The 9,780-nt window shown below is 37.7% G+C and overlaps 1 pseudogene; it reads left to right on the forward strand.

Annotated features, from left to right (window-relative positions):
- Nucleotides 1-5,555: 5,555 nt before the first annotated feature.
- On the forward strand, nt 5,556-8,719 carry LOC149184236 (transcription factor MYB41 pseudogene; annotated as a pseudogene).
- The last annotated feature ends 1,061 nt before the right edge of the window (nt 8,720-9,780 follow it).

Genomic DNA, 9,780 nt, shown 5'->3' on the forward strand with positions numbered 1-9,780 from the left:
GCAGAGTGCTGACCAACGTCTCTTTCTTTATATTGTCCTATGTAACTCCATGCACTTCCCATATAGCTCTTACCACGAACCAAAATTGGTCTAGATCTTCATTTACCAATCCCTTGAACACAGACAACTTTATTGTGCTTGCCATATTGAATCGCGGTGGTGGTGGAGGTGGTACGGGTGAAGATGGAGGTGATGGTGGTGAAGCTGGTGGTGGTGTGGGTGGGGGTGGTATGCGCAAAATCCTCTACCTTATCAAATGGATCACACTTCATAGAGAGACCTTCGTGAGCTCTTCCTCGTCCCCTTACAGAGGTGAAATCAAAGGGATATTCTCTGGTCCCTTACTTCCTTTGTTCCTGTAGGTTTTTCCACTTCACTTAGCTCCAAACTTCAAGGTAATTGCATAACCCTCTTTTCACACAATAACATTTTAATCCAAGTATTCAGAGACTTTACATACTTACCTCGCAGTCCTTTGAGGAAGCGTCGTTCTGCCTCGCTATAGCTGACTGAAGTGTCTACCGTGAACTCAGTGATGAATCCTCCTATAATCCAATCGAGCCATTGATCAATAGCACGCGCGATCTTATCTTCTCATGCTTCCAATCTGTGCACCAACTTTGGGGTCCACACGATAGGACTGTCGAGCTTCCACCTTCCTTGGCTACCTGCTAGCTTCGTGAGCCACTCATACAACTCGGTAGGGAAAGATGCAAAGAAGATTCCGTGGATCTCTCTGTACAAGTAGTAGTCTAACCACTCTTTTTTTGTCAGTCGCGGATTCCTGTTCTCCTACGCCGCAAACTCATGAATTCTCCTATCTAACCAACCTTCAATTTCCTTCTTAGTTGGATTCCAATGATACAACATTAGACATCTCTATGCAGATTTCGGTCCCGGCAACGGAACCATTTGTTGGCTTGTGGGAGCCTGACCCAGGTTTAGAGTTAATTAGCCAAACAAATCCGTACACCACTGGCCCATTCGGTAACGACCTATAGTGCGCAATCTGAAGTCTCACCCGAAGTAGTATGGGGGGATGCTGGAGCCAAGTTTCCACACCCTTGAGCTGTTTGAGGGGTTGATTTAGTCCAACTGTGAATACCTTCGTGCAGGTCACTCCGCGCATTGTTCTTTCCTGCGATACCTTCGCGATCTTTTATAATTGCCTTTGTGTAGCCCTAACCAAGGATTGAGGTGCTTTCGTGCTGCTAGGGCAACGATCTACGTTATTTCCCCAAGTTACACCGTGTATCTTACTTATCTTCTTACAAAGGTTAGTTAACTTCATGTAAACAGATACTTTATCTTTCATTCACTTATTCAATATAATCATATATGTTCGTGCACCATATAAACAGTAGAAATGCAATTTATACCCAATATATTCAATGCAAAAAACAGGAAATAATTGCACAAAATTTGATAAGAAAACGTCTCTTTATTAATGCTTCAATGGTTACAGACTCGACTCACCCTGCGCACTCAGCTGCAGGGGTCCATGCACTCAGTTGCGGACTACTAAGCCTTTGCGCACTCAACTGCAGAGCCTTCTCCTACTCTATGACCCAAAGACTATACTTTACACTTAGATCTTCCGCTATGCTTCTATTCCATCATCATTCCATCCATGAATTCTTTTACAACTTAGAACCTCGCTCTATTTATACAATCCCATGGCTCGCGGACCGTGGTCAGATTTCTAAAGCCGACCTTACATTACAAAATTGAGGGCAGACAACGCTATGACTTATTTACAACTTCGCACTCCACACCCACAAAATATGGAGTCTTTACATCCGATTTACAACTTTTAGCCAAAATCTGGGCTTTAAGCCCCAAAACTTTCCTTGGGGGATCCCGCGCCCAACATTGAGGACAACACTTTTTTGAAGGAGAGGAGCATGTTAGGTCCCTATAATACTAGTGATTCCCCCATTACTATTGTCGTTATATCCCTTATTGTTATTATTGTGCCCCATGGAATCCCACTATTATTATTTTTGTTCCTTTATATTTTTATTGTTAGGTCGGATTTGGCTATATTGTAACCCCTTAGACTCCTATATATAGAGAGGAGATTTTTTCATTTGAATCATCTAAGAATTGTTCATTTGTGTAATGTAAAGGAGGTTTCCCCCTCGAAGAGGCTTATTTCTAAGGCGTTGATCTATCTTTTCTATCTTTTTATGAGCTTGTTTCATAACAATAATTACGAGATTGGACCAAATGTAGATCTTGTAGATTGATATCGAGACAAGTAGTCATTAAGGGGGAGTGTTGGAATATTAATTCTTACTTGTCTCAGTTGTGACTATCTATGTAAAGAGTCTGTTCCTATTCTATATGAGTGGTTTTCTTAGTTTGGTGTGTGGTTGAGATATTCTCTCAACCAACAGATTGTATGTCCAAGATAGTTTTCCTATCTTGAGACAATACCCCTGTATATATGTAATGTAATATTTGATTAATGGATCAGAAGATAGTTTTCACTATCGGTTTCTTAGATTCCAGATTTCCATGAGACTAGAATGATGATGTAGGTCCTTCGTTCTATTGGAGCAGAGGTGCACAGATCAGTGTCAGAAGCGGTGATCCATTCACATGGTGTAAGATGCATAGAGCCCCGCTCGGAGGCAGTCACAAATCTGAGGGCTGCATTTGAGAGGGCTACAGGCAACAGCCACCTTCGAGGTCAATATTTGACTATCGTGCCCATGAAATCGATCAACTAAGGGAATTGGTTGTGCTAATTGGTGACGGAGGAGACACCATTGTGTTGTAAAAGCACATCTTTTATTATTATCATTTTCATCCTTGGTCGGTAGTAAACATATGAATGATTTGAACTAGTGATGTTTCCGATTGGGGTGCTTTCCCTGTAGTCCATCTTCGCAAAGGGCATAACCGGTTTGAGGTATGAGTCACACAACACAGTGTCGTATACACCAAACAAGCACATCGAATGGGCAGATTTTTGGTGGTCCTCGAGGATTGAAAGTGGTCCCACAACATTTCAACCATGGCCTTGTACGAAGGCTCACCTGTCACGAACATCTATGATTAAATGCCCTTAATTTAAATTCTGAGATTTCATATGTCGTGGGATCTCAAATGGGATCTTTTCTACTATCGACTTAGATAAGGAAAAATCTTTCAATGATGGATTCGTTATATGGTTTGATCATTTTGACCGAACTTTTATGCTTATAAATGAGCTCATCATGCGGTATTGTCTTGCGTTTATTATGTTCAAGATCCATTGAGACATTTGGACAGGGATGTGCAGTGTTCATGGATTACTTTTTTTCTATCGTACTAGGTTTCTCATATGCGTAGTTTATTATATAAGACCTCAAATTCCAGCAGAGTGGTGGAAATATGTTTGCTTGGTTGCTACAAGAGAGCTAGTTTGTCAGACCTATGAGTCGTCCACCCAACTTAACTAGAGAATACACATGACAATTATAGTGTAAAGGTTAGTATCTAGATATCCACATTTTAGTTTGTCGGACCTATGAGTCAGCCACACAGCTTAAGTGGAGAATACCCATGACAATTATAGTGTAAAAGTTAGTATCTAGATATCCACATTTCTCATCCCTCACGTTGTCTCAGTTGCAGTTGCTCTCATCATCGAGTTTCTCTCAAAGTAGTCTCTGTAAGTTGGGTCTTTCCTCAATGTTTTTTGTGTTGTTCTTGTATAATACGGGGACTGGTCCATCCTTCAAACTCGTGGTCGTCTTAGCCCAAGTATCTTTGCAAGCGTTCAAACCATCTAGAGTTTCTTTTAATTGTCCAGTGCTTGTTTGTTGGGATTGGTATTATGGCTCCTCTATTTGGTTTTGAATCTAGGTTGGGTCTTCTCCCTCTCTCATCTTTGAATTTGCTCACAAGTGTTATACAACTATCACATTGAGGTTTTGGGGAGTACCAATTATTTTCTCCTTGCTACTGTGCTTTATCTCTCTGCTGAATACCCAAGTTTTTCCTCGGCATACAAGTGAGTTTACTCTCTTGTTCTCACTACAATTTGGAAGTTGTTCGTCTTGTTTTTGTAGGAAAGTGTTTTTTATTTTAGGTATTTCATGGCACCTAGAAGAAGATTACTAGTGCGATGGGGTGGAGCACTAGTTGCGTCCTCATCAAGGCATAAACAACTTTTTGGGTGGGAGTCTGTAGCAAATTTTTTTGATGCTACCCCTCTAAAGTCAAGAAAGAAATCTTCAATTTGGAAGCAAAGGAATTCAGAGACCTTAAATACTTCTCTGACTCAGAGATATGTAGAAGCAATGTGAAATGAGTACCAGATCTAAGAAAATTTTAGGAGAAGAAGAATTCATTTTCTACTTTCCATCACACATCATGGTGATACGTGATCAGCAAGTAGAGAACTAAAAGTTCTTTACTGGCCAGGAGGAGATAAAACACATACTGCAGGACATCAAATACTACCTTGAAAATTTTGTGGTAAGGTTAACCAACGTGGAACCTTTTATAGTAGCTGATTTAGACACTTATTCCAATGCTCAACATGACGAGGAAGCAATTATTAATGCTATGCCTCTTAATGTTATTCTGGCAAACTCTGTAACGCCTCTAAACAACTCTCATGCTTCGGCCTCTCCAAGCTCACTAGTGATTATTCTCGACTAAACTGGTCTTCTCACAAATTGGCTCAATGTCTAGGTTAAAAGGAATTTGTAGGCTTTACTTTTAAATTACAATTTACTTTACTATGTAGTCTATATTTCCTTTATAGTTTCAGTGTCATCCTGGTCATTGTGTTTATGGTTGAAGGTGCTAGCTATGTAAACAATATTAGTGTTGATAAGATGTATGTCAACTCTATAATGGTTAGTCAAGAGTGTCATATCCTATGCTTTTGTCATGTGGCCACTTTTGGTCAACTATACTAAGTTTTAACAGATGGTTTTGACTTTTATGGTTTTAACATGATATAAACCTTAATAACCAGGTATGTTGAAGTTTTGGAAAATCTCCAATAATAACATTAGCAAGAATTTCAAATCTTAAAACAATTTGATAGTTTCTGCCACTCTAATACTTATTTTTATCGAGAATTTTTTTTTGGCAAATCACCCCATGACGGGAAATCAAATTCCATCCCTGGATGTCAGCGTGCATAGTAACGGAGGGTGAGTGATCCAATAATAGATACAATGAGTGGAATGGATAGCATGGGCATTGACCGGCTGAGTATCTGTCCATGGCCACAAAGGCTTTGACGGGCACACCATAGCTGTTCCAACGGTTTGCTGCGCTCATGCATGATTCGCTGGTCAACTTAATACGTTCAGTTCATGCAATTGAAGTGGCTATGGTCTTGTCCACCTAACCGTGCGGTGTATGGCACGTGAGACAAAGAGCGCACAGGTCGCGTGTGCAGAGTCTGACCAAAAAATCCTCTTCTCATAAAAAGACGATTGGGAATGAATTTGGCAGAACCTTCATCTGTCATAAAGCGAACTGCGGCGCAGCCTGCGGAGTAGGATACCAGGGGCAGCCTCTGTTTGTGAAATTGAAATATATATATGGGGAGAATACCGTGCTGTGAAAAGGATGCCGTAAAAAGGGGTCAGTGGACACCCGAGGAAGATGCGAAGTTGGTCAGCTATATCTCTCAGAATGGCACCAGAAACTGGAGACTCATTCCTAAAAAGGCTGGTCAGAAATTCATTCCCTCTTTTCTTTCCATGTTTAATGGAATAAATCATTTCATTCTTCTTCCCTTGGATTGTAATCACTCGTTTCATTGTTTTTAGGTTACATTGTGATATTTATTTGTTGTTTTACTATTTTGAAAATATTTACATCAATAGTTGAATCTGGCTACCTAGCTCCTGTGTAGCCTATTTTGAAATATTCCCAAATTCTACACTTTAGAATGATCCTTAGCTTATTAGTCATATATACAGATTATCATATATTTAAGCTGAGATTGACTTTCTAAAGATCCAATTCATGTTCTCAGGTTTGCAGAGATGTGGCAAAAGCTGCAGGCTCAGGTGGACTAACTATCTTCGCCCAGATCTCAAGCATGGAGAATTTACAGCAGAAGAAGAGCATAGTATTGTGAAATTGCATTCAGTTGTTGGCAACAGGTAGTCTCAGCTATGGTTGCTTTTCTCTGCTTATCTAGATTGTAAATTTGGGTAATGGGAAAGTCCAGTTGAGAATTTTTTGGGTGAATCAAAATTTGGGTAATGGGAAAGTCCAGTTGAGAATTTTTTGGGTGAATCAAATCTAGAATTGGATTAAGGATAACCCTTCTCTACACAAAAATATTATGTTGCTTGGTAGGTGTTATGCGTAGATATGTCCTATGTTCGTGTAAACCAGTGTTTTCATTTTTCATTCTTTAAAGTTGCAATATATTTAACGGTAAGACGATATATACTCCATCACACTTTAAGTAACTTTTACATAAATTGCAATTGAAGAATTTGATGTATAAGAGCGAAATTAACTGCATGATTATTGATTTTACTTCGGTTCAATAGATATTTGATTTTAATTTTTTTTTGAAATATTCTCAGTTTTGTTCATGTTCTGCTAAAATTAGAAAACTATTTGAAAAAAAAAAAAGTGGTCTGTAGCATTCTAGAAAAAAATAAAAGTCGAATTTGAAGTTTTGCTAAAAGTTCAAAAAATTCAAAAAATTCTTAAAAGAAGTGCTCTCTACAGCCATAATAAAAGTGGAATTAATAGTTTACGGGAATTATTGTAAATTTTAAAAAATTTCAGAAATCTAATAAACAGAAATAAAGTCGATAACAATTGACTTCGATTCTTTTCCTAAATCTTTCAAAACCTTTTTTAAATATTCCAAAATCTACAATTTGTATGATCTTTATTGTTTTTTTTAAAACAGAAATAGAACTGTCAAATACACAAAGTTTCATTTTTTTTAAAATCAAATTCAATTATACTATTAGGATTTATAGGTATAGGGGTTTTGTAAAAGAGGTTGAAAATTGGATTTTGTACATGTGTTTAATTTTTTTTCATAGATTTGTTAATTTTAGCCATGTATTTATTTACTAACACTTGCGAGTTTTGGTATAATGGTAATGGTAATTTCAACCAGTAATATTAGAGCTATCTAAAATTAGTATAATGGGAATGATAATTCTAATAAATGTTATGAAATTCAAGCGAAAATCTAGAGTTCAAATTACACCCTGTTAGATATTGAATAAACCAATTCTCCTCATATTTTTCATGACATGTGGTTAACTGCATCTCATAAATCTGTTAACTCTAACAATACCTCTGTTACTAACACTCCCGAATTTTAGTGTAACCATTTCAACAAAAGAAAATACAAAATTGAATTACTTTAGGCTTTAATTTTTAGTTCCTATACGATATTGAATAGCAGAATTTAATTTAATAGTACACCTAGCAAATATTTTGAAATCTGATAAATAAAGTAAATTCAATTGTTTGTTTCACCTTACTCTTCTCTAATTTCAAAATATTTCTGAAATCTTGCATAAAGATAACCAACATCATAATTATAACGACCAGCTATAAGTGAAGGCAATTGTGTGTTTCACTTCTATTTTAATTATAACGAAAACCGCTATAAAGTGAAGTGAAGTCAATTGTGTGTTCACCTCACTGCTCTCCATCAAATTTGAAATCGTTAAATATATAATTTGAATGGAGAGAATATTAACTATTACCTTGTAATTGCAGATGGTCGTTGATTGCTGCCCAGCTTCCTGGACGAACGGACAATGATGTGAAGAATCACTGGAACACAAAGTTGAAAAAGAAGCTGTCCGGAATGGGAATCGATCCCGTGACCCACAAACCCTTCTCCCACCTGATGGCCGAGATAGCAAGCACATTGGCTCCGCCCCAGGTAGCACACCTTGCAGAGGCCGCTCTCGGATGCTTCAAGGACGAGATGCTTCATCTCCTCACCAAGAAACGCATTGACTGGCAACTGGAGAAAACAACAGTCAGCAATGGCAATCAACCTCCGAATCGGATCTGGGACCATCCCCCAAGCAACAGTTTTTGTCATGAGAATAGAGCCAAGGACAAGAGATCAGTTGAAGCTGAACTTTCAAAGGTACTCGAATCCAATATATTCTCCAACGAACCACCGTCTCTGTCATCCAGGCCATGGGATTCGGTGCAGATTAATGCTGAAGTCAAAGATCTAAGCAACTGCAACGGGGTTAATAGCATGTATTCATCCTTTCTACAGCCCCCCGGGGTAACACATCGTTATCCATCGGCCTTCTTTGCAGGGGGAGGAACAACTGGCAAGTATGAAGTCGCGCCGAGTACATGGGCAATCGAATATCCCGGTCATGCCGAGAATTTAGACAGGACCTCGTTCTTAACGTCTTCGCCGCCATTAAAGTCCAGCCCTGAAAAGCGGCAACAAGGCGTGGAAAGTGGTGGCAGCAGCATGGCCCTTTGGAAGCTGCCAGTGGAATGCAATGAGGATGAGGAGGGTTCTCCATGGAGTCAGAGTGTGTGCAGTGGAAGCACCTGCACCGGAGGCGAACGCCATGCGTTTCCTCCTCCTCAAATAAAGGAAGAAGACGACGAGGAAGAGGAGGAAGAAGAGGCGGCCTCTGATGGTGGTCGTGGCGGCGTAAAGGGCGTTGAAGCGTTTAACTCTGACTGTGTGTTGTGGGATTTGTCTGATGACCTCATGGATCCGATCATGTAGGCATCTTTTTTCGATTGTATTACCAGTGGGTTGTTATATGTTTTTATTTGGCCTCGGTGCACGCATGTCACTGGTAGTGAAAGGGCAAAGGGAGTAGCTAAGTTTACATACATTTATGAAGTGGAATATCAAAGGTTAGGATTAAGTTGGACGGTAGTTTTACAATAATATAAAAGTATTTTCAGTCATGTCATACGCTACAATATATTGTATCTGTGAAAGAAAATTGTAAGATAAGGATAATGCAGAGTAGGGTTAAATTTCACAGGTATTTATTTGTATTTGTTTAATTCAAGTTTTAGATATTGATCATTTCAAAATCTGTATATTATTAAAAATATTAAAGTATTAAAGTATTAGATTACTTTTACAATATTAAGATCATAATGTGAGACTTCATGACAAGTATAGAATAGTTGCATAGTGGTTAGATTTCAAGATGAGCACAAACCCGTGGATTTTGGACTTCTAATATTCGTCTCCATTTCCATTCATGCATTCTGCACTATGTATATTTAATCTTAAAGAAATAAGCTTGAGTCATGAAGTGTAATGTTTAAAGGTTGAGACTCATATAGACTCACATTTATTAAGTCTTTAAACACGTTAGAAAAGGCTCATTTTTGTCTATGCTCATACCATCTTATAATGCACACACTTAAGTTTAAAGTTTAAACATTGAAGTAGATGATGATATAGTAATCCAAATAAGGGTTTTCTCCTTTTTCCAATATAAATATTAGAATTAAATTTTCTTGTTTATATTTTGAAATAAAGATTTTTTTAAAGTTGATTTTGTTTTTTTTAGTTTTTTTTGTATTAACCTGATGATAAATTTTAATGGATATAAAATAAATTTATTTATTAATTTGATTAGAAAAGAGATTTATTTTATGGTTTTCAAATGTGTATTTATCTTTAATGTATTTGGTATATCCATACTTGAAGATGAATGTAATGAGTTTAAGTTTTTTTAGGTGTTGTTGTTTTTATTTGATTTTGATCATTTTTATGTAATTTTTTTTTAATGTTAGCATATTAAAAATAAATCTTAGTTTTTA

This window comes from Pinus tabuliformis, chromosome 3_2, assembly GCF_031772625.1.
Source record: "Pinus tabuliformis cultivar Carrire ecotype Pingquan chromosome 3_2, CPIR1, whole genome shotgun sequence".
Classification (NCBI taxonomy): Eukaryota; Viridiplantae; Streptophyta; class Pinopsida; order Pinales; family Pinaceae; genus Pinus; species Pinus tabuliformis.